This window comes from Corapipo altera, unplaced genomic scaffold, assembly GCF_003945725.1.
Source record: "Corapipo altera isolate COAL_440 unplaced genomic scaffold, ASM394572v1 62, whole genome shotgun sequence".
Classification (NCBI taxonomy): Eukaryota; Metazoa; Chordata; class Aves; order Passeriformes; family Pipridae; genus Corapipo; species Corapipo altera.
Genome location: NW_020884894.1, coordinates 12427753 through 12446485, shown reverse-complemented (window position 1 = coordinate 12446485; position 18733 = coordinate 12427753). Strand labels below are relative to the sequence as shown.

The 18733-nt window shown below is 38.1% G+C and overlaps 1 long non-coding RNA gene across 3 annotated transcripts in view; it reads right to left on the bottom strand.

The window, feature by feature from the left end:
• The window catches only part of LOC113948964, a 48256-nt gene that overhangs the window by 17396 nt on the left and 12127 nt on the right, over positions 1–18733 (bottom strand). The window contains exon 3 of one of the 3 annotated variants that reach the window (XR_003528279.1): positions 17131–17225. The exons of 1 other annotated variant lie outside the window; for it this stretch is intronic. This is a non-coding gene — a long non-coding RNA (uncharacterized LOC113948964). Of the gene's footprint in view, positions 1–6715; positions 6814–17130; positions 17226–18733 lie in introns of those variants that run through there. One more of the 3 variants, XR_003528281.1, reaches the window with a different exon arrangement.

Sequence of the window (18733 nt, the reverse complement as noted above, 5' to 3'; positions counted from 1 at the left end):
GGACAGGCACTGGCTCATTGCTGAGCGGAATTTGAGATTTGTGTTTACATTACTTGTTTCTCCATTTGAAACAAATGTTTATTTAAAGCTGATTGAGGTAAGAGCTGACACAATGTGCCATTTATATCATCAGTGCCTTTGCCACTTTATCTCAGCAGGTTTTACTTTGAAGAAGCAAAAATAGCTTCATCAGACACAGAAAGAAAATCTTAATGCTCTGGTTAATCAGCAGCAGTCTGTGATGAAAACAGCAAAGTAATGAAATCTCCACTTTGGCATAATTGTCCTTCGGAAGCAGCGAGATTCCAGCATAAATTAATTCTGAGCATCCAGCTCAGTTTTCAGCTAGAATCAATCAATCAAGTGCTGAAGCTGAATCCACAGCTCTTCACAGCATACTCTTTAGGGTAGGATGCAGAAAGATAAAAAGTAAAATTGAGGCACTAAAGTATTTTTTTCCTACACAGGAGATCCGTTACTTGTACAATAGAAATACTGATATAGGGAATTTTAATAACCATATGTTCTCAACGTTCCAAATACAAGTGATGGACACATTGGAAGGCATCTCTTGAACACAGTAGTCAGAACCTGAGCACCACAGTATTTCTGAGTGGACATATCTACTGTACCCATAACCAGACTGCAAACAGGAAACAAAAAAATTCAAATTGTGAAAAAAGCATCTTAACTAGATTACCACAAAAATTTATGCTAACAATAAATTTAATATTGTTTAATAAGATGGTCAGTTAGCACAGGAAAAAACTGAGTATAGTTGTGTTGTACATGTATGTGTTTTGGAATCTAAATTGAAGGGTTAGGAGCAACTTCATGTACAAAGGTTGCACTCTAATACAAAATTAGATGTCTGCTTTTGTTGCTGTATTCCAAAACTTCATCACATTAAAATCTTAATAGCCTGGTCATCTGTTTTTGCAAGTACAATATTCTACAGCAAAGCTGCAGAACACTGGAATGATTATTTTATTACTTGTTTCCCAGAATTCTAACTAAACCTGATCTAGAATTTGAGCAATTTTAGCAGGTCTATCCTAACACACCCCCACAATCTTCTGCTTTTTAGGTCACATGCAATTTTTGCACGAAGTTCATAAAAAACTCAACAATAAATTTTGAAGAGGAGTCCACATCAGCCATGTTTCTCAGTCTGAATTTGTCATTCCAACAACTTTATAGAAGTACAATGAAAAGAAAGCAGCTAAAGTGCTATTTAAGATATACCATAAAACTTCAGGCCTTCGCTACCTGGGGTTGACAGGGAGGTAAAAGAGGCAGGAAAAATTTTCCCCAAAATAATACCTTGTACTCTCTCAAGTACCCACAGAAAATGAGGATCAGGTGAATAGAAAGTAAGAGGAAGATGTAAAAATGACATCCTAGGTTAGAAGTGGGCTGTTATGAGTGAGCCAAATGTAGCTGTAAAATCATTCCACCTTAGCTAATCAGAATTTACAACTTGCTCCAATTTAGGTCTCTGAAGTGCCTGGAAACATCTTTTTGTAATTTTATTTCATCACTGCACACATCTATCTTAAATAAAATGTGTCCTTAAATGCGTGGATATAACATATGCTGCTCATTTCATTCCTTTGGGTGCTTGACCAGTCTTCCAGAGAGAGCTCAGAGAAATTTAAAAAGCATTAAAAAGATAGGAGAAATTCTAGACCAATTAGAGCTGATAAAGCACAAAATTTCTGTAGGAAAATAACCTTCTTGTGACCAGTATTAGCTAGAAAATGTCTCCATCATTCTGCTGTATTTCAAGGCAACTGTCTAAACCTATAACATCCTTAAAAAGTTTTTAGCAGTTGAACATCTGGAATTCTGAGAAACTTTTCTGAAGAGGAGAAAAGCAATTTTTTTTTTTAGTAAGAAACCCATCGCTAATTCAAACTGTGACTTGTGTAATCCCTAAACCTGCAGCATTTTTGCCAAATGCAATTTTTATCTGAAGAGGTTTTCCTCTGTGCTTTGATTTCAGACTGCAGTTGAATGGTTGCTGCAAAGGCCCCATGATAGGGGAGTTATCAGTTCCTGTGGTAAGGAACAGTTCATCCTGAGGTCAGTAATAATTCCAAAATAATTTCAATATATAACACCAAGTACTAAAAAAGCACCCTGACAAAGGGGCATAAACTCTTCTTTTCTTGACAGAACCATGTTTGCAGCTAAAGGAGAAAGGAATTGAAGCCAGAAAGGTCTAAGTTTTCTAAAAATTTCTAAAAATTCTAGATCTACAAATATTAGAAAATGCTTTTCTTAATATAAGCTGCCATTTCATATTAGAAAATGATACAATTTCACATTCTAATCAATTAGTGAACTTCCCACTGCAGAGTAACCCCTGCATCTCCAACTCATCTCCTCACCACTTACCAAACTACTGAACTAATCCTCATTTGCTTCACAACAGTAAAACAAAGCCCTTTGTGAAACTGTGTGTGCAATACCTGTAGAATTGGCAACCTTACTGCAGGCTCTTGTGTACTCAGTGAATTTTGTTAACTTGCAGTGGTAGGCAAATAACTTAAATTTCTTCTATACTGTAAAAAAAGAACACGCACAATCTTGTGCTATGACCTATGCTCTTGAATACTTTATTCAGAGTTAGAGATGATTTAAGTGCTTTAAGAGATTTTAGCACCTATTTCAGCAAATTATGTTTGCTATTACAAGAACTCCTTCATTTGCTTTTTCTTCAGTACCTGCAGGAAGAACGTTGCCGTTGGCCAAGGTGTGCCACAGAGTCAAGAACCACAGAACACTTCCCTTGGGTGTGCATCACCCAGAGAGAGCCAAAATGTGCACATACCCAAGACTGGATGAGCTGTACCCTTCACTGTAGGAAAAAGAAACTCCAAAGGACTGCTTCCTGACCTTCCAGTTACTGACACAAACCTGGACACCGACCACTGGAAACTAAGGGTGCCCTTCCAGGGAGTGCTGGAGCATCACATTCCAACCAACCCTTCTGTGGTACTTTGGGAAGACAGACAGAAGGCAGGCATTTCGACGTTATAAAAATATAGAAATAAACCCCTACACAAATAAACAGATTTCTACAGTGAGATTTGCCCACTTGGTTCTGCTGACATCACCTTCACTATCTGCTGCTGGTGAAGCAGCCTCAGCAGGGGAAAACTTGAGTTTTGATAATGGATCTTTCAGTTGTTACAAAAGCAAACACAGGACCTGAAACACACCACATTAGTGTCTTCACACGACTTTCTAACACCTTCAACTGAAAAGAAAATAATTAATTCACCTGGGACCAAACCTGAAATTATCACATCAAAGCAAAGGATCTGAGAGTTAACAGTACATAAAGAGTTGTGTTTTCTGCAAAGATAACTGGAATGAATATCAATAAATAAGCATCTTCTTGAGACAATTCTGAGAAATAAACCAATTGGAAGCTCACCAATAAATGAAAGGTGCAACACAGGGCACATAAATCTAAGTATGATGGTTTTGTGATATTGGAACAAGAGCCATATTTGAAGGGTTTCTTCTGCTTGTCTCAATATTGACAGTCTCCTGCTCCATTTCTAAACCACACAAACCTAGAAGCTGCCCGACTGTGAGCTGAAAGCTCAGTGGTATAAAACAGTGTAGTCTCCTCATTTCTCAGCAGTCACTGAAGGATGATGCTTCTTCCCTCTTGCTTCAGAAGCTGAATGCTCTCTGTTCACTTGTTATGATTTCCCAGGAGATCCAGGAGACACAAATTACACCATCATGACCACAGCTCTCAGCATGTGCTTTGTACCCACAGCATCTCAAATTTGGGGTTTGTTTTTTAATGCTTGGTAGTGACCCACATCAATGCAGTTCAAAGAAAACATTATATAAAAGTCACTACAGAGTCCAAATTAAAGATCTCATAATTGATCTGAATGACAGGTCTAGCTATAGCAGAAGGCCTGAATTGCAAGGCTTGCTTCTCCTTAAAACTAGTGGTAAACTCCTCTGTGGTCTCAGTTTCGCTCTTTATTGCTTAAATTAGAAGACCAAAATACAGTAGTTAGCAAAGATGTTTTGGACCACATTCATCTCTGAAATTACTCCTCTAACTTGATAAATTTGTGCTTTAAAAAATCACAGTGATTCTAGGTTTTACTATGAGAAGTGCTAAGTGTTATTATACAGACAGACAGAAAATTTAGAAATAGAAAAATAAAGCTTAAGCAACAGCAAGAAATCAAGGATTTAAAACATGGTCTAGGTAGCTGCTGGCTGCACAGATGCTATAAACCAAAAAGAACAACTGGTTTAAACCAGTACTTTGTGGTCACAGGCCTTTAATTTCCCTGGTTTGGGAAAGCTTTTACAATCATTTCTATGTAACAAAACTCAACATAACTGCAAAGATGGTGACAATTATTATGAGCACAGGAAAAGCAGAGCAGTAAAACTACTCTTGCATACTGAAGTAAAATCATACAAAGTAATGTAGAAATGTCTTCCTCAACAGTAGGTAGCCACAGGTGAGTTTGTTTCAAGCTAGATTTTGGTGCCTTGAGAGCAAATCAGCCACTGCAGTTGCTACTCGAACTTTATCCAATTTCACCGAAAAAGGGATTTTACAAGTGAGAATTACTCAGTGTCATAACATAAGCAGAACTTCAGCCCTTCTACTTTAATCAGTACTGGACCACATATCGCAGGAAGAAAGATGCCGGTGTGTCACACTGCTACCAGAACAGCCAGAAAGATCCTGGGAATGAGCAAGGCTGGCAAACTGTAGCAGCCAGTCCTGTGATGCTGCCACAGCAAACAAGAACATAAACTTCCTTCTGAAATACTTGCTATTATGAAAAGATCTAAAGAAATCTATTGCACTGGAACAGACCTGCCAAGCAAGCAAGTGGAGCTTTACCAAGGTTATCCATGACGTGATTAATTTCTAGCCTCCTCTGGGATTTAAAGAGTGTTGTATCTACATAAACCAATGCAGTATCATCCCCAAACACGTCCCCTCTTGCAGTTATTTCAGCTGTGGGATGTGCCAGCTGCAGGACAGGGCCACACTGATGCAGCTCCCCAGCTGTCGGTGCCCAGCCAGTCGGACAGACCTGGCACTGGCACTCAAGGGAAGCCTCTCTTTAGCTGAGTCAAACAGAACATAAACACACAGTCCTAAAGTGACATCAAAATGTACCCTCCAAGTGAGCTAGATATGTGCTCCTCTGTTCTTTCTCTCTCTTTATTTATTTCACCCCCTTCCCTTCCACCAGCACAGGCACGTACAGTTAACAAATTTGGGAGTGGAAAACTACATCTTCACCAAAGAAGACAAATTTTCTGAAAAGCACAATCCAGCACTGCCTGTGCATCCATATCAGACCAGCAACAGGCTGCAAACTTGTGATCTCAGATGGCTTCAGTCTCCTAGGAAGTACAGCCTGAGTTCTTACTGGTTTGTGTATTTTACAGTCCACTTGCACTTCAGTAAAACTAAAGCCCATTTCTATGTAATGCTCTCCATGCTTTTAAAATGCATTTGTGAATTCCACAGGTTCTCTGGTAGGAGATCAGTGATCCCACTAGAGGGGGAAAAAAAAAAGAAATCTTTCAAAAGGTCATGTTTACCACACGTGAAGGTATGTGTTCCTGATTCCCTAGGTGGGCAGATTTGGCAAAGTGCTACTATGAAACGTAATAAGGTTTCTTTGGCTACCGAATGCTCAGAAACAGTCTACAAAACTCCTTTAACATTAACCTCAAGGAAACTGTTACTGCAGTTCATTCAATCAGAATTCTTGCTAGTATAGCTGCTTGTCTACACATCCTCACAGGCCAAGGAATCTCACACTACTGAGTCATTACAAAACCTCTTCTGGAAATTACCCTGGCTGACAAAAACAAACAAAAGCCAAAACTTGATTCTATACTGTTTAGTGTCCTCTCAAAAAGAGCCAGCACATAAAGATTAAAAAGGCTCATGTGAATGATGAAAGTAAGAATTTAATTTCTGCCTTATTTCCAGACTGTCCCAGTGAAAGGGGATGGGAACATTTTGCACAGAGATTACATTTTATTTGATTAAAACTTTAGCAATGCTCATGGTGTTAAACTATTTAATTAATTTACTGGAAGATTAGCTTCAATGTTATGCCTTTAAATAGAAACTTAACCTGCAAGCCAGAATTTCTGAAATGAGCAAGACAACTAGCATACTTCAAATACCAAATTAACCCTTATTTAATGAAGCATACACCTAAGTCTAAAACAATGGAACAAAAATCTCTCGAAACTAGGAACACTGTACTAGTCAGTGTAAAAAGAGGAGTTACTGTCAAAAGTAAAGCTGACAGAGTAATGTTTTTCCTGTTAGTCAGTGTTCTGACCTGAAAAACAAAGCCATTGCAGATCACGATGAAGTCAAGGCTCTACAGGTGTCCTTGAAGGTATAAAGGAGAGGGAACCTTGTCTCACACAAGGTATTCACTGCTGAATTCAGATCTAAATCCTTGGTTTAGTTAATTCAAACCTAGCTCCTGACATCCAAGCTCCTGGCCATGCAGACGGTGTGTTTGCCTTGGTACTTCCTTGTTGATGGCATTTCAGACACTACAGAGGAACGAGGCCACAAATAAGACCCTGAAAGCAAATCATTTGGAGATCAGAGGTCAAACCAAAACTCAAGTTCAGGAAAGATTATATTTCTTAGTGTGCTGTTGATAGTGGGGCTGCTGGTTGTGCCTGGTGTCTGCCTGTAGGATGGAAAGGTTTTGTGCTGCCTCCTCTGCTCTGAACCTACACCTTGTTCAGCCCTGAGGAAGGGAGCTGGAAGAGATGAACTGGTGACATATAGAAAACGAGGGTTTTAAGATGCAAAGCACAAAGCATTAACAAACCCAAAACTGCCAGCTGGTAAATAAGCTTAATGAAGAAATCATACATATATTGACAAAAATCTTCTGCACACAATATACAAAAACAAATAATGAAAATCCCAAAAGTTGGTCCACCTCTTTTGGCTAATTTTGAACCTGCTCTCAGTAAGGAGAAACCTTTACAGTAAACTCTACACCAAAAGCTTTGAAATTTTGTTACATAAATGAATGTTTTTTTCAGTTCTCATTCCATATCTTTTACAAAAATTGGGATAAATTACCTTCATACTGCATTCAACAAATGCACATAAGCATTATCAAGAGAGTATATTTTATTTATTTCTGCATAAGCTTCAGAATTCCCTTGGTTACTTGGGCACTCTAAGCATTTGAGAAGGAAAGATATTTCACTCATCTGCCAAAATGGTGACAGAACCTTTGACACCAATGATCCAGGGGGATGCACAACATAAATTAGGCAGGCCTGGTCTAATAAATTGGCAAATTGCTTTTACAAAACTGCTCAGCCCCAAAGAGTCTATAGAAACTAGCAAAAGAGGTTCTTGGCACCCCACTGATGTGCAGAAATCCAACACTGTGGATGTCCCTACCCATGGCAGGGGGGTTGGACTAGATGACCCTTAAACGTCCCTTCCAACCCAAACTATTCTATGGTTCTGTAAGTAAACAATTCTTCTAGAATTGCAGAATTATATAATAAAAATGTCCAAGTGTTAAATATACAAGCTGTGTATTGGAAAGCTTGTTTTTAGCAGGACATACTCCAGTGGCAATGGTAATTAAACAGCTTGCAATTTCTGGCACTTCTACTATCATATTCCCTTGAATGCTTAACTTGTTACTTTTCCAGAGCATTCCAGAGCATTTGCCTTTAATGAAGCCATTAGTGAGAGACTGGGTAAAAATTTCACTGGACTAAATTGTGCCCCCTCCCAGCCTGTGAAACTGCCCTCCCCCAGCCCCCAGTCCAATTCTTCAGTCAGAATTCAGTGCAGACACAATTTTAAAAAGAAAAATCAGTTGAGAAAGGGAAATTAAGAGTTATTTAAATGGCTTTGAACGAAACCACATTTCTGTTCATTCTCAAATTCACAATTAAATGGCTTGTGGCAAATGCTCAGCTTAGATACAAGCTCATAATCCTTTTAATAACAATTTGCCTGCTGTTCAAGTCCATTTTATTTTTTACTTAACTGAAGATATTTTGGAAAGTATCATAAAATCAAAAGAAACCAATTACATTGTTTTTTTGATGCAATCCATTTTTGTTATCACAGGGTGTGAAACTGCTAAAATACTAAATTGGAAATTCAAGGGTGATGTCACACAGAAAAAAAACTCTGAAAGACAAATTGGGGTGTTCAATGTCACCTTCATATTCTTTTAGTCAGTACTGGAGAACAGAAGTGTTTAGCACAGAAATCCAGTCTGTAGCAAGTTTTCAGTCTCCAGAGAGCATCTAACCTGAACAATACTCTGAGGCTGAGATGATCTTCCACCTGTTGTACAGCTCCAGGTAGTTTTGAACCTACCACAGGTAACAGTTTCAAAAGAGACACTCAAATGCTTGCAGGAGATAAAAGCAAGGAACTTGGTAGTTTAGCACTTGAAAAACAAATCTCTGATAGCACAAACCAAAAACATTTCACTGGAAGAGAAAACTATGCCATATCAGACAAAACATTCACCTCAAATGCCGAGCCAGCAGTCACTGACAGTTCTACCAAATTCCTGTGTTTACAACCCCTCTACCTCCTGACTCTCTTGTTCAACTGTGTCCTCAGAGGAATTAAGGAATTCAGTAATCAGTAAGTTTTTAAAACTAAACACTCAGTGCGAATAGCTTAAATAAAAAAATCATAGAACCTGTAGGTTTAAAGGCTAAAATCTTCCTTTCAAAACCAGAAGGAATTCAATAGAGCCAACTACCAAGATCACCCCAAGTAGCCACAAATGCTTGTTTGGGGATTTTTTTGTTTTGGGTGTTTTGGGCCTTGTTTTTGTTTTCCGACAAAAAAAATAGAAGGAAACAGAGAAGTTGTTCAATTCTTGACTTTGGTCTAATCTTTTGATTTGCTTCGTTATGCCATGTGTTAATTACGTCTCGTCTCTCCAATATTGTTTTTTCAGAGCTTTCTGTTTTAACAGAGAATGAAGTCTGTTTAAGGAATCTTGTTAAACTTTTTTCTGACTTTTTATTACAGTAAATTTTTCACCAGATAGGCAGCATATGGCTTCAGCATGGACTAATACTTAATGAATTTTTTTTAATCAGCTTTTTAATCCTTTCCCTCTCCTTGTACTACTTAACAATCTATGCTCTGATCAAACTTTCTTGAAATAATCTCTTATTCAATGTTAATCTGAGAATCAAAGTCAACTTTTTTACTAAAACCTAATAAGGTAAACTGTTTATGACAATTATTCAATATTAAACCAATTTGAATTACAAAGGATTCTGAAATTTCCCAACTCAGATGTCCAAATGAAGGTAGCTCTATGATCAGCAATCTAAATTAATGGTCTGGCTTTTCAAATATGCTAAGCAAAATTTTTTTATTGCCTAATAAGGCTTAAATAATTAAATCTTGCACAAATTTAGTATTTTTGAAGGATTATGAAAGGGGCAAATACTTGGTTTTCATTTCTCAAATAGCTCACAAAAAGAATAATGATATTTTAATGTTCTAGTACTAAAAAGTAACATGATAACTGGCTTTATACTTCAACATAAATAACACATTAAACAAAACAGTAAAACCATCCATAACATCAATGGAGTCGTCTTCTAAAAACCAAAACCTCCAATTCAAACAAATAATGAAAGGCTTCAGCACAGTTTTTATGCTTACAGTATTTACTTATAGATCATCTAATTTCCTCCTAAGGCTAATGTGGAAACTGGAAACTGCTACCATACACAATCCATAATCCTGTGAGATACAGGAGACATTGCCAAAGGTAGTCAGCCAGAAATTAAATTCATCTGGGTTTTGCTGCTGTTGTTGTTTCAAGGAGAAAGCAATACAAACATTTCCCAGCATCTCTCAGTTACCTCCCTGACTTTTCCTTGTGGAGGATAATATTCAAATCTCCTAGAGCTTTATTTGACTGGCTGGACCTTACTAACACAATTTGGAGAAAAAGCAACAAAACATTCTGGAGCTCCTGACTTCTGTGAAGTGTTTGTCCCAGCACAGAGGGTAAGTTCAGTCTTTGCTGCTATTAAACATGCTTTGGGCCTGGAGAAGATCCAGTCACTTTGTGGGGTAAGAAGTTATCTGGTTTCATTAGAGAGTGGAATTCCAATAAAAGATCACATCTGATGAAAGGTACACACTTTCTCCCTAGGAACAGCAAAAAGAAGAAACAAGAAGATTCACATACCCGGGATGCTGCACATTTTAACAGGTTCTCTGACACCATCAAATACCCCACTCTGTTGTGGGTCAGCCTCTTGCACAGCAGATGAAAGAAACCGTTTCAGGCCAAACATCCAATTATTTAAAGCAATTTAACCAAACCTCTGAAATATTAACTATAGAGCCAGGCCAATGTTTTCCACTTTGTGTTCCTAAAGTCAAGCCTAGAGATCTACTCTTCTAGAAGTGACCCAGCCCAATTCATTAAAATGATAACATTTTTAGAGAATTACTGAATGACCCACAATAAAATAGTTGCAGCAGGCACTCCTAAGAATTAAAGCATTCAAAAGTCTGAAATTACAACTGGAAATCTAGCTCTAATTTCGTTGTAGGTACACCAATAAGATTGGCTCAGGCATTCAAATAAAAGCACTTTTCAGAGGTGAAAAGATGCAAAATCTGAACGTAAATATTCAAACTGAATTTTCAGCCCTTCTTAGCATTACAGCACTGGTGATATGCGATGGAAATAACACATTTCAGTGATAAATACTTCCCTGCTATTCTATGGATTAGTTCAGTTCAACAGTGTTAGAAATTTGCCCTTCCAAAGGGTAGCAACAGATTAAAACTTCTCCTTGGTACTTTTAAAAGCTGCCTGTAAAAGCTCAGGGTCTTTGAATCTCATGTTTACACAGTATTTGCATAATATTCTCATATTGTGTTTGTTCTCTGACAAACAGATTTTTGGGTAAAGTTTTATAAAAGAAACACTTTCTTCCGTTGAAGCAACTCTGTATTCATAGCCATTTTGCCTAATTTATGCTAAGTTGTTTAAATCCTGCTTTTTCCTCCCTGTGTTCCAAATCATAGCTTATGTCTATTCAGCATGGAGAGCACGGTGTTTCAGACACAGAACTGTTGGTCTCCCCTCCTGTCTGCCTGGCTGTGCTCCTTCCCTTCCCCTCCTCACAAAGCAGTACTGCTGCACCAAAGAAGTGCTACAGAGGCTGGGAAGACATGAAGTGAGGTAGAAGTTATCTCATAATCTTAGTTTACAAGGAAGTTTCAATGACAAGTCACAAACTAAATATTCTTCATTTCTCTGAGCAAAAGACAAAGATCTTTTGGAGTCCAAATGTCTTCGCATTGTTCTTGGATATTGGCACTATTGAAAACCCTTCATCAAATTGTTCATTCATGTAGTTTAACTGAAAAGCTTCTCATGTACTTAACTCATGTTACAAGACACCAATCATGCCTTGTCACTAAATTCTTGAAAGAGAGCAACCTTTCATGAAGGTTTTTAATGGAGATTTTGCTGAATCACTTAAGAAAATCATCTCAGAATGAACACTCACTATTTCTGCGGCAACCCATCAGTTACAGGATTCCCTAGAAAAGAATTTTGAACATCTCACAGACTGAAGCTGGTAATGTGTTCCAAAACAAGGGGCTTTTTACTGATGGCTGGCAGTGAGCTGTGTTCTTTGATACCCATGTTTATGTCTATAAAACTAATCTTTTCGGAAATATCGAAAGTAACAATCTAACTCACAAATGTATCATGTTCAAAGAATTCAGAACAATTTCTCAGCAGGTTTAAAAAGCCACAGATGTCCCATGTTACATTAAAATATCTGACCTGTTAATACACTTCATTCATTCACTTATTAAAAAAAAAAAAGGCACATTTTTGTTTTATACCTCAATGATCCACTTTCTCTATAGTCTTACATTTCCAAGTTATGAGTGACAGACCTGTAGGCATATTTAAGTTCCCTAACCACCTGCTATCCAGAAAAATCAATATTAACCATGACTTGGAGAGCTTTCAAGTCAGACTTAAGGACAAATTCTTAGATATGCTGTCAAATTTTTGCTTTAATGTTATTTTCTCAAGCTTTAAACAGAAGCTGTGCATACACCTTCTCTCTACAAGGGAAATTCAGACATTAAAAACTGAAGGAAAATAATCAACAAAATGTGAGCCCTAAGGGGAAGGTAGTCCATTATCTTGAAATGTCTTGGCAATACTATGCAAGGGGAAAGAACTGCCAAAACTCAAGTTAGGAGATTGTACCTACTACTTGGTACTAATTTCAATTCTGATTTGATGGCAAGCCCAAAAATCAAGAAGGACTAGCATTTAAAAAAAAAAATTAACCAGAAAAATCCTTACATTTAGTAACTGTGCTGTCAGAGCATTTCATGTACTCAGCACGTGCTGATCCTGGTTTGTTTTGGTTTCTTAAATAAAGGGGAGTGGTCCCTTTACTGGGGACCTTTCTATGTTCCATAAATCAAATAAGGAATCTCTGCATTCCCAAGGATGGACAGGGAACAAGAGGAATACAGATGAGTGTACTGCTCTGAACAGGAGGATCAAAAACCAGAGACGTTTTGAGTGCCCAGAGAAACAAGTCTGTAGTATCTATTACAGGTCATTAAACTTGGTCACAGAATAAGAGCACGAGATGCCCGGATGTTTCTGTTTATTGGGACAAGACTAAAAGCAATCTTTGTCTCCTGTTGCTCAGTTGGAAGCTACAATTATTCTGGGCAGTAGAACTTGAAAAAGGATACCCATTCTTTCAGAAATCTGAAGCACAGTTTACTGGTCTGGATAATTACACTGCTTAAAAATTGCAGATCCAACCATAATTATTCAATTTGCTGAGCCACAAAAAGATCTGAAACTGAAAATAAATGTTTGACTCCTGTTTTGCTGCCTTTTGTACATTCTGCCTTGGAACATAATGATGGATTGTGTGCCTTCAATCAAGTGGGTTTTTCCATACTGACTCTCTGATTTTAATCCTTCCCTTTTACCTGTTTGTCCATTAGGATCTAGAAAGATCTCAAGATATTTGTCAAGTGGGCTTTAAAATGAGATTTCTTAGATTTCTAATGAACAAATAAGAGAAATAAAGGTCAAGAGAGAGAAGAAAATAAAGATTTCAGACCATTTTCCAGTGCTGATAAGGTAAAACAACCTACCTGCAAACTGCAGAACATCTTGTTCCCTAAAGATATCATCCAGATGCTGGATAAATCACCCACCCTGGTCATCTTACAAGAGTTAACAAAACCTCTTATGATTTTGAACTTAGTAAATTTTTTTAGTACTAGGTATCTGATGATAGCTACCTAAATTGTGATATTGTTGTCTTGAAGGTAAACTCTGAGAACTGAGAGAAATATTAAGTGAAATAAAGTACAAGAATTGCTTCAATTATGCTATTTTTAACTCTCAACATTTTCTAAATGCAAGCTGCTCTAAATAGTTGATTTGACTGCAATTTATATTAAGGAAACATTTCAACAACATACTGCTTTTTGATAAAAAGTTTGTAGTTAAGAGCATAAAAGTGATTAAAATGAAGGTTTTGGTGGTGGTCTGAAGAGAGCTTTGTTGGGCTGCACTTAGTCATTGAGGGGGGTGTCATTTTTTCTTCCCTTAGGTTGCACTGGAAATAACATGTTAAATAACACGTTGCACTAGAAATAACAAGGTTAAAAATATTCTTAGATTAAAAGAATTGCATTTTTTTCCCTGCTAAAGAAAGATAATTCTCATCCATACCAATAAAAAATTCCCTCTGTAAATTATGGGCAATCAAGCTTACTTCATGTGCCATAAATACCAAACGAGAATACAAACTGTCAGCTACTAGATGTCTTCATGTCTTAATCTATGGTAACTTGCCTTCTGGTTGTGTGGTCCAACAAGAAATTTAAAATCAATTTTGTAAGGCTGCAGTAGTGGTTTTGTACATGGCAGGCCTTCAGCTCTTTATGGGAAGCTGAATTTAGAAGCAATCGCTGCTGTCTTTTGAAGTAAATCTGAGTAATTTTGAATGCCAGGGTTTCTGGGCATTATTCTGGCTGTGTTTAGGAAGCTGAATTAAATATTTTTACTTTCAAGGATTCAGTGTTTAATTAGCACATACCTTTTAGCAAACCCAGTTGCAGGGCCATGCTGTGTTTGCCTGCCCTTCAGAAATAGAGACTTGAAATGCCACTCTGCTAGAGCAGTTAAACTAGAAGTGCAGCAGGAGAACAAGCAAACTTACCTTTGGGGACCATGTCAGTGAAATATTTGTCTTTATCAATACAACACTGTCAATGGAAAATGAACCCAATTTCATTCTCTTGAGCAACTTCTCCTAATACCTTCAGGTGAGTTTAGTCATTATGAAACCCTTTATCCTTCCTCATTGATGGCAGGTCAGTATAATCAGTTTTCTTTACACAAAGGACAGCTGCCTCACGATGAATAAGGCACAGGTTTTCTCTCTTAGAAAAAAATCTTCCTGTCTCAAGTTTTTCTCTCTTCATGCAGGCTCCACAGGGAGAGTGTTGGAAGCCACGGCATAAAGTTACAATGGAAAAATTGATTTCCTACTGTGGATACTAATAGATGAAAGTATACAATAAAATCATATCATAACTAAAAAATATCTTGGTCACTGTCTCATGGCATCTCCAAATTTTTGAGAATTAGCAGAAAAGATTGGACTGTCTAATTAATGCCTTTTAGCATTACTGTCTGACATTTCCCTGTCATAATTCTGAAATCTTGTACATTTACAACTATTTAATGCTTTTTTGCTCCTGGTTTGTTAACTGATGCTTTAAAATCAATTGCTTTCTCAGTTCAGTCTATTTTATCTGTGCAGTTGATATCTACACTTGAAACAGTGGTAAAAAAAGTGTTACAATAACACACATAGAATACTCTGCTGTGGTATTTCTCATTGATGAAACACTGAACTTCAAATGGCAGAATCATGAAAGACTTGTGCAGGACACCTCAAGTCAGTTTTCAGTACTCTCTATGTGAACTGGAAGGTCTAAAAATAATCTCAAATCCCTATTTAGATAGTGACTACTTAAGGGCAGATCAAGGTTGTATCTATGAAATTTTTAAAGTAGTTGTATTTTTGAGCAAATACCTTGAATTTATTCTGTTACATATCCTTTCAATTTTATGAGGCTTTTACTGTGCCATTTATTTTAGCTACAACATTTGGCACAACCTCTGCTTTTGTATTCTGTTATCTACTTAAGAAATTATTCTTACTTTATTTTAATTTGTCAGTTTATTTCTTTGCAAGGCAAAGAAAACATTGAGCCTATATGGTTATAATTCACAGAGGAGGAGAAAATGGAGGTAGTGAGGGTGAATCATCACATCTGTTGTTCTTTCCTTTAATAAGAGAAAACCTTCGAAAGCATAATTGGGCAACCTTTAGACAGAATGATTAGTTATCCTTCAGTATGGCTAATTAAATGTTTACTAAGCCCATCAGTAAGAATTTGGATGTACAAAACTTGGAAAGAAGCAACACATTGAGGTATCTGTTGAAAATAACATCAGTAATCTTTTCTTGCTTTCCTTCACAAGACAGATGACCTACTGAGACAAACACAGGGATTTCACTGAAACTGGGGAGAAATTTAATCTTCTGTCTCGGTTTCCCTAAATCTCTGCTATGTGTGCAGGAAAATGGGAGTCACTGAATGCAGGGTAAGCAGACTGGTTGCTGCTGACAACAGCACACTACAGCTGCTGTTAGCAGAAACCAGGATGCATGGATCCAGTTATTCAGCTGGACTTGATTGGCTGATGGCTGCATGTGTGAGATCTTGAAAAACTTTTCATACTTGTTTTGATAAAGACATTTCTCTTTTACTTCTGTATGGAACCAAGTGTAACAGTAGCAAACTCATCCTAGGCAGCTCTAATTCCAGTTTAAAAGGGAATTCTCAGGAATTTCTCTGTGAGCTTGGAAGCAAAGTAATGCTTCTTCTCCTATTCTGATGCCCAAAAAGTCATAGTTCAGAACTGCAGCTATGAAAAAGGAGGCTTGGATTAACTAAATTACTGCAACTTGCATGAAATAACTTCTGTCATTAAATCCTTTAATTGAAAGGTAATCTGAACTGTTACTGTTTGAATAAGTATACTCAGATTGCTCACAACTATTCTGAAAGCATTTTGGATGTGTCTATATCTCAATTTTTCTGCTTTGCAAAGCAGAAAATGGTTACTGCTTTAGCAGGACCTTTTCAGCTAACAAAAGAACAAACTTGGCTTCATTAAGACTAATGGGGTGGAGAAACAAAGAGAAGTGAGCAGGGAGTAGTGTTGGCTGTTCTCCACACTAGCACCAAAACATTTGCTTATTTGTGGTCTTGTAGTTTGGGAAGGCCCTACAGGAACATACACTACTGAAGGCTTTCCTGAGCTCTAGAGTTACCTCAGGCAGGCTCTTTGTCAGGGCACGTTTCCCACTGTCTGACAGTGCCTTCTGGAGAGGGAGCCAGATTGCACAGTAAAGCCCCAGCTTTGAGATACCTCCTATTGCTACTTGAATGGGAAGGAAGTGACAAATGGAAGACATTTTTTTCCATTATTTTGTTCTTTACTATACCAAGAACACACTTTTAATAATATTCAAAGGGAAGCATTTGCCACATAATTTCATAAATACTTTCCACACCTGCAATGTGTTTCAGACAAACAAAAGTTGTAATAAGGTAAGTGCTGTTTTAAACTTCCCTACTGTACTTTGCTACAACTTTTTAATGCTGAAAAGTTCAGCAAGGTAGGGAACCAAGAATACATAATTCTGACCTAAGTGAGTCTTGTGAAAACACTGGGGAAGGTACTTCAGGAAGCAATTTAGTAGTCAGCATGTAGCAGAGATGAGAATAATTATCAAACAGCTGTACATATTCACAGACTTATGCTGTGATCCAGTTAGCATGATAGAATGTCAGATCAGATAAGGCATCCATTACAACACAGATCTGACAGCACTTTAAATCCAAGAATCACTATGCAACATGTAACATCAGTATCAACTTCTCACCTTTTTAGGATGGCTGCAGAAATGAACTCTCTCAGTAGGGTGTGGCTGTGTGATCCATTTGCTATCAAGCAAACCTGTTATATTTAAGAAAGCATCTGAAAGGGAGCAAGAAATCACTACAATATCTATCCACTGAAAAAAAGAAGCAGTAAATCTAACTTCTGGATGACTAGTTTAGGATAAACCACATGTGGATGAAGGCAACCCAAAGGGAGGCTTTGCTAACAGAGTAGACATAAAACACACTGCCCAGTTTAATTTGGCTGCCCCAGCTTTCTGTCATAGTGCTTTAAAACTGGCAGCACACTTGCTAAAAATCTCCTAGATGAGGGTGATGGTTGAACCACAGGGTTTCAAAGCATCAACAGCAGGGGCATTCATGGAACTAGAACATACAGGATCCTCTGTGCAAAGCCTTCAGCACCTTTCAGCGCCACGTAATTCAGGGGCAGATGGGTTAGTGCTCAAACTTCTAAATTTACCTGTTAACTGTAACTCTTTTTTTCTTTTAAACAACACTTGAAAGATTCTCCTATTGTGGTCATTAGCAAAAGTGTGAATTAACTTCTAATTTAAAAGTACACTGAATAGTGACTTTTGATGAGCAAGTAGAGAGAAAATGTTTGGAAATACTGTACCAGTTTATTTGTAAGTTAAGTAATAAGACATCCTGCTTCACAAAATGCTTCATAACTACCTGAAAAGCCCTATATAAACATTAGTACTAGAGATGCCTTTCTAAAAGCCAGCTCCAGTTGAATTACAGTATTTTTTGCTGCATTTTCTGCAGTACTTTGCTTTTGATGAGGAAGAATCCTACCTCTGTTTAGCTGACCACATGTGTCTTCTTCTGAATTTTGGTGGGAGGGAAGGAGGCAGCACAACTCTCAGGACTTTTTAACACTGCTTTTTTTTTCCTCAAAAAACCCCCGAAAAACTAAAACAAACAAAAAAGGACAGAGCCAAACATTTTGTAACTGCTCCCCATGTTACTATATCATGTATTAAACCAGAAAAAGCCAGAAAAACAATTGCTGGGAGCAGTAAGGCAACTGTTTAAAAGCAAGGACTCACATGGGACTGATGGGACTCATGTCAGTTCCCACGTTATTGGAGATTCTCAGTCTGCATAGAGACATAGTACTTCTCATATTCATTGACTTGGCTTTCTCTTTTTTTTTTTTTTTATTAATGAATAATGTATAGGTATGTAATTCATGTCCAAGACAACACGCATTCAATTTGTTTTATTTGTAGGCTGCAGATTCACAGATTTTGTGCTTCACTGTAATAAAAAGAAGCATTTTCTCCCCCCAAGGAAACAAACAAAAAACGACAGAGTCAAATATTTCGCGCAGTCTCCAGACAAAGCGCAGCCCGCACCGGCAGCACCCCGGGGCGGGGCAGCGGCCGGACTCTGTCCCGGGGGACTCCCCCCGGCCCTGCGGCCCCTCGCACGGGCCCGGCCCCGCCCGGCCGAGCGGGCGCTGTGTGCGGGCGGCAGGACTACACGGCCCGGCGGCCCCCGGGAGCGCTGGGCAGCGCGGCCCCGCCGTGCTCGTTCCCGCCGCGCTCGTTCCCGCCGCGCTCGTTCCCGCCGCGC